The sequence below is a fragment of the Chinchilla lanigera genome, unplaced genomic scaffold, assembly GCF_000276665.1.
Source record: "Chinchilla lanigera isolate Chin_1 unplaced genomic scaffold, ChiLan1.0 scaffold00006, whole genome shotgun sequence".
Taxonomy (NCBI): domain Eukaryota; kingdom Metazoa; phylum Chordata; class Mammalia; order Rodentia; family Chinchillidae; genus Chinchilla; species Chinchilla lanigera.
Window position 1 is genome coordinate 2,923,548 of NW_004955407.1, and position 6,547 is coordinate 2,930,094.

The 6,547-nt window shown below is 38.1% G+C and overlaps 1 long non-coding RNA gene across 1 annotated transcript in view; it reads right to left on the minus strand.

Annotated features, from left to right (window-relative positions):
* Window positions 1-822: 822 nt before the first annotated feature.
* The window catches only part of LOC106147003, a 36,189-nt gene continuing 30,464 nt past the window's right edge, over window positions 823-6,547 (minus strand). Inside the window, exon 3 of the long non-coding RNA XR_001231699.1 lies at window positions 823-975. This is a non-coding gene — a long non-coding RNA (uncharacterized LOC106147003). The remainder of the gene's footprint in view (window positions 976-6,547) is intronic.

Genomic DNA, 6,547 nt, shown 5'->3' on the forward strand with positions numbered 1-6,547 from the left:
GGGTCTTTCTCAGGTCATTAGGGACTTTAAGCTACTTTCACGGAGTAATGATGGCCTGGAGGAAATGAAGGAGTAAAAACTCTGGATACATGCAGTTCTCCCAGGCACAAAAGCACCATGATTAGCTTCTCCTGCATCTTAATGAAAAGTGAAGTGTGGGAAATAAATTCAGTATTTCTCAAACTAATCAAGAAACTACCAACACCAAATCCACCTTTATTTATTAAACTGCAAACTTCTGATTTTGACCCCATACTTGCTCAGTTAGGACCTCTACTGGCTAGTGCCATCTGTTAGTTTTCTACTGCTCAGTAATAAGTTAGCACAAATGCAACAGAAAATGCACCTCTCAGCCAGTACACTTCAGTTTCTTTGTTGCCCAGATAATAGTTCCTGTTCCAGTTGCTTCTGGTATCTTACAAACAGCTGCTCACTGTGATGTATACTTGGTCTCTATGATCCACACTGTATAAACCAATATGCCACTGACAAGCCGTTCTGCCTCTGTATTTCCTGCTTGCTTGTCCCATACAAGCCCTAGACCACCATAGATCAGGGCAGATATTTCGGGAATGATCTTCATCAGTGCCCATCAACATATATAAATCTGCCACCAAATCCTGGGTGCTGTTTCAGTGTCCCTGCTTGCCACTGCAAAATCAGTTGCAAAACATACTTACGATCTCACAGTGTCCATGGATCAGGAGTGTGAGACAACTGAGTCTCACAAGGTCGCAGTGTCCCCCAGGTTGAAAACATGTCAGTTAGGCCGTCCAGATTCTCCTCCAGATTACCTGGTTCGTGGGGGAATTCAGAATCTTCTGCTTCTAGCACTGGCTACTGTGTGAAGATGGACCTTACTTCCTACAGGATACCTGTAGTCCTCGACAATGTGATCCAGTGCAGAGAGAAGCGTGGGTCTTTTTGTATTCCAGGTCTGTGGAGAGTTTCTCTCACAGTCTGCTAGCATGGAACCTAAATGATAAATTTAGACTTGGAATTGAAATTATCAAACTGGCTCCCAAGATTTCCCATGCTAGTCCAAAGGGCTTATGAATACGTTGAGATGTCACTTTCATGACTGTTATTTTATAAGTGCCGCTGTTGACCACAAGAAAATGAGATCGTCTGTGTAGAACTGATCTCATCTAAATCTTATAGACCCCAGTCCAGTTTCCTCTGGCTGATACTAGAAGAGAAACTAAGAAAAATTAGAAGGACAAGAAAGTATTCCAGCTTGTCTGGAGTGGTTCAGATGGAAAAGAATGAGGGCAGCCATTAGAAGCCAAGACGAGGCTCTGGTTCATCAGCAAGGAAAGAGGGTCCCTTGACTAGCAACCACAAGGGCCAAAGCAACAGCTGCATGACCTTTGAAGTGAATTCTTTCTTTCCCAGAGCCTCCAAATAATAGCACCACTGGGTTAACAGTCTGATTTCAGCCTTTTCAGATCCTAAGCAGATGACTCAGCTGAGCCTACCCAGACTGCTAAACTGCAGCAGAGATAGTGGTGTGTTGGGTTAAGGCTATAGTTCAGGAGTGAATGCTTAACTCACACGACAAATCCAAGCCAGAAAAGTCATTGTGCATGTGCTGTGCAAACTAACAAATAGAAGATGGCTGCACATACTCACAAATTCATTAAGTTAGTTAGCATTTGAGAGTGTTCCCCTGGGACAGCTGCTGCACATGTGTTAGACTATAGAACTTCTTGTAAACCACCCAATAATGGGTGAATTATTTATTAGTTTATTGGTACTTCACTAATGTAAAAATTGAGGTTCAGGAAGGATAAATACCTTGGCATTGGTCATAAATCACCTCATTTACATCATAAAAATTTTAAAGTTGTCTCTCCATGTATATCTTATAAAATATTATTAGGATTTGAAAGGAGATGTATACATCAATATACAAGTGGTGAGGAGAGCCAATTACCGAAAATTTATAGAGTGTCAGCCTTGTGTTTGGCCCTAAGGCTACGCAGATGAGCAACACAGACTCTTCATTCAGCCTACGTGAAGAAACATTTTGAATTCCTGGTTCCAGAACTATTACAAAATTTGTGTTTTATTAAACTTTGCAGTAATTTGCTACAGCAATAAATTGTAAGTAATATGCAATTTCTCTTACTAAAAATCTTAATAGTTTTTTCAGAAACTTTCATGGTTTCTCTTGGAATCTTATTGTCTAGGCTGACAAATCCTTATTCACAACAAGCACATTGACTTTAATACTAACTGCTCTCAATCATATAAATATAATTTTGCTTAACTCTCCAAAAAGCTGTTTTCTCTTCAAGGACAAGAGCAATTTTTAAAAATCTTATATCAGTGTGACAATGGGAAATGCTGCATTGGCACCCAATGCTCTACAAATGCTTACTGAAAAAAAATCCTAGTGTACTTCTCAACAGTAGAAGATAGTTTCCATGATAAAAATTTTATGAAAGTCATAACAAAGTGTATCTCAAAGAAATAAATTCAGATTTCTTTGATATGAAACCACTGAAACTTTTGCTAGAAGTCTATGTGCCTCACACAGAGAAAACATAAAGCATCCTCTCTTTAGATATACATTTTGTTTGTATCACGTACATATTATATCTAAGAAAGAGAAGCACTCAGCTTTGAGAGTAGATGGGAAATTTGCCCAAACAAAGCACATATAGCTTAATTTAGTTTGAATCTTGGTCTTATATAGCTGAAGAAATCTAATGTTCTTTTTAGGGTTCTCTGTACTCACAGGGACCATGATAATTTTACCAATTGTGCACCAGTTCATTTTGGTGATATGGCTTCCCCTCTTATGTTGGTTTCATTTTTTTTTATTTTAAAGAGAAAAAATAAAATTTCAAAACAAGACAATGGGAGGGTAACAATGGTTAATACATTGCATATTATTGTCTTTAAATTAGTTACTCAGAAAGCAGAATTCACACACTTTTGTGTGGCTCACCTGACCTGTATTTCTGTCTTACAACCACCTCTTCGGGCTTCCGTCTTGTCCTTTATGGTGTTTCTCCGTAACTGTGAGGACTCAAATTCCCTTAATTTCCAAAGGCTAACTAAAATTGCTCCTCATATTTGCCAGAAAAACGTATCTTTGCACTCCAAAATTTAGGAAAATAATGCGAAAGTGCCCATGCATCCTCAGTATTTCTCTGGAATCTTCATTAACCTATTTTCTTTAATGAAATACTGGTTTTCCCTAAAGGCACAGTTTATTTTGCTCACTTCTCTGATAGTAAAATTTTAAGTGTTAACTTGACTGAGCCACTCAGTGTCCATATTTGTTTAAACAGCATTCTGAGTGCCTCTGAGTGAAGGTCTTTCTGGATGAGAAGATTATTTGTATTGATAGATGGAGTAAATAAGAATGTCCTCCCCAGTGTGGGTGGGAGTCTTTTGCTCCACAGAAGCGATGACCAGAGTGAAATAGTCTAAGTAAAGGATAATTGCCTTTTTCCTGCTGATGGTTAGCTGAGTCATCAGTCCTCTCGTTCAGATTGTAACTATGCCATCATCTCTTGGATCATCATTTTAGCAACCGATTTTAGTAATTCTTAGCCTCCATTTTTACACAAGGCAACTCCTTACAATAAAACACACACACTATGGATTATGTTTCTCTGGATAAACCCAAATAATACCCCCTTTCATTTAAGTTTGCTCTTTTCTGACACCCCTACGACTAGAGAGAGGAATAGAAATGGATAGAAAATGAACTTGCTTCCCTCAGGTTCTCTAACACTGCTTCAGATCATTGCCTCACTGTGGTGTTTAAAGCTCCAGGTTGGATGAGGTTAATGCCGTTCTATTCTCATGTCTACTCACTTTTTCTTTCATCGTACAAACCCCACCATGTGCAAAAGAATTAATTACAACTATCCTGACTTGCAAAATTTTTACATTCAGATTTGCGGAAAGCACTATATTGCAAAAACTAGGAGCTTCCTGTGCCTGGATTTGTCAATCACAAAAGCATTTCTGTTTCTTTTTAGAAGGACCACGTGTCAGGTTATTTCTCTACACTGTTGACTGGGGCAGGAGATAAACCTATGCTTCAGTTTCCTCTTGTCTCCATCTTTGTACTTTCTAAACATGCTTTTGTTTTCAAAAGATTAACAGATCTATTTACAGAGTAAATTTAAGTGATCAAAAATAAAAATTTCTATTCTTTTTAACCTTCATATCTATGTTTTTTCATATATTTGTATCCCCTGTGGCTTTGTGCCTTTTTCTTAAGAAAGCTTTCTCCCAACACACACACACACACACACACACACACACACACACACACACACACACACCATTGAAGTCTGACTGCTTCTTTTGGTTTCTTTCTACCAGACCTAGACACTATTAGCTCTTCCTTTATGTACAAACAATACCAAGCACATAAATTCTAACTAAATTCTACTTTAATCTCAAATTCTGTCCTTTCTCTCCTCCCCTTAAAAGTTTAAAATTATTTTTCTACATTTGCATTAGTATGCCAACCCCTACTGAGCATAAGTTTCCTTCCCTAATGCTTCACAGGAGCCGCTTTCTCTATGGTCACTAATTCCCTCTTTTTTAAAAAAAATAAAAGAGGAAAACATTAACAGACAGACAACCTTTTACAAAATAGCAAAAGAACAATACAAACAATACAGAGTTGCAAACAAAGTGGTAGGAAATTAACAATGCTTATGGTACTACATGTTGATATCTTAAAAGTGGTTTCTCATGAAAACAGAGACATGCAATATTGATCAATCAAGGACTCATTAACAGTTTCTTTCAGCAAAGAAATAGAAGATAGTAGATCAACTATGTTAACTATCCTGTACATACATAGATACAAAATTTCTCCTTCTTTCCATTCTCTTTTCCCATATCCCAGTTGCCCTTTACCCTTGAGCATTTTCCTTTCATTTCACAATGTCTATCATACCTCCAAGTTTTCATTAACTCTTTCAGGTTTTACACTAGTGACACAATGCAGTGCTCGCACTTGCAGGTCTGAGTTATTTCACTTATGAGTATGGTCTCTACTTCTGACCATTTACCTGTAAAGACCTTGAGTTTATCTTTCTTTATAGCTGAGTAATATTCCATTATATAAAAGTACCACGGGGCTGGGGATTTAGCTCAGCGGCAAAGCGCCTGCCTGGCAAGCGCAAGGTCGTGAGTTCGGTTCCTGGTACCGGAGAAAAACCAAAAAAAAAAAAAGTACCACAATTTTCTGATCCAACCCTGTTGGATAGACATTTGGGTTGCTTCCACAATTTAGCAATTATAAATTGTGCTGCTGTGAACATAGGTGCACATATATTGCTGTGATATGTCTTTAGATCTTCTGGGAAAATACCCAGAAGGGAACTAGCTGGCTTGAAAGGGACCTCTAGTCCTAGTTTGCTGAGGAATCTCCGAACTGATTTCCACGGTGGTTTCACCAGTCTGTATTCCAACCAACAGTGGAGAAGAGTTCCTATTTCTCCACAGCCTCGCCAGCTTTTGATATTGGTTGATTTCTTAATGCTAGCCATTCATACTGGGGTAAGGTGGAATCTCAATATTGTTTTAATTTGCATTTCTCGAATGACTAATGATGTTGAATATTTTCTCATGTGTCTATTTGCTATTTCTTTTTCATTTTCTGAGAAGTGTGTATTCATCTCAGCTGCCATTTTTGGATGGGTCTTTGAATTTGGGGGGTTCTGAATTTTTTTAATTCTTTACATGTCCTGATAGAAGTCTTTTGTCTGAGGGACAATCAGCTAAAATTTTTTCCCAGTTTGTGGGTTTTCTTTTCACTCTACCAGTGATTTCTTTAGATGTGCAGAAACTTTTCAGTAGGATGAGATCCCAGTTGTTGATTCTTTGAAGTGTTTCACCTGCAATTCGGTTTTTGTTCATGAACTCTCTGCCTACCCCTAAATCTTCAAGGTTTTGACCTACTTCTCTTCCAATAGATTTAGTGTTTCTGTCTTAATAATGAGATCTGTGATCCATTTTCACTTGAGTTTGGTGCATGGTGATAGACTTGGGTCTATTTTCAGTCATTGGCAGGTGGCAAGCCAATTTTTCCAGCACCATTTATTAAGAGGCTATCTTTCTTCCAGTGAGCTTTTCGGACACTTTATCAATGATTAAGTGGCTGAGTGTGTTTTTTGTTGTGTCTGTTTCTTCCAGTCTATTCCATTGATCCTCGGGTCTGTTTTTTAGCCAGTACCAAGTTGATTTTATAACAGTGGATTTGTAGTACAATTTCAGGTTGGGGATTGTGATTCTACCTCACTTGTCTTTGTCAGCCAGGATTGTTTTTGCTATTCTGGGTCTCTTTTGGTTCCAGATGAATTTAAGGCATGTTGTCTCTAGATCTGTGAGGTATGCTAATGGTCGTTTAATGGGAATTGCGTTGAATCTGTACAACAATTTTGGGGGTATGGCCATTTCTACAATGTTCGTTCTTCCTCTCCATGAGCAAGGAATATTTTTCCATTTACTGAAATCTTCGACCTCTTTCTTCAGAGTACTGTAGTTTTCATTGAATAGATCTTTT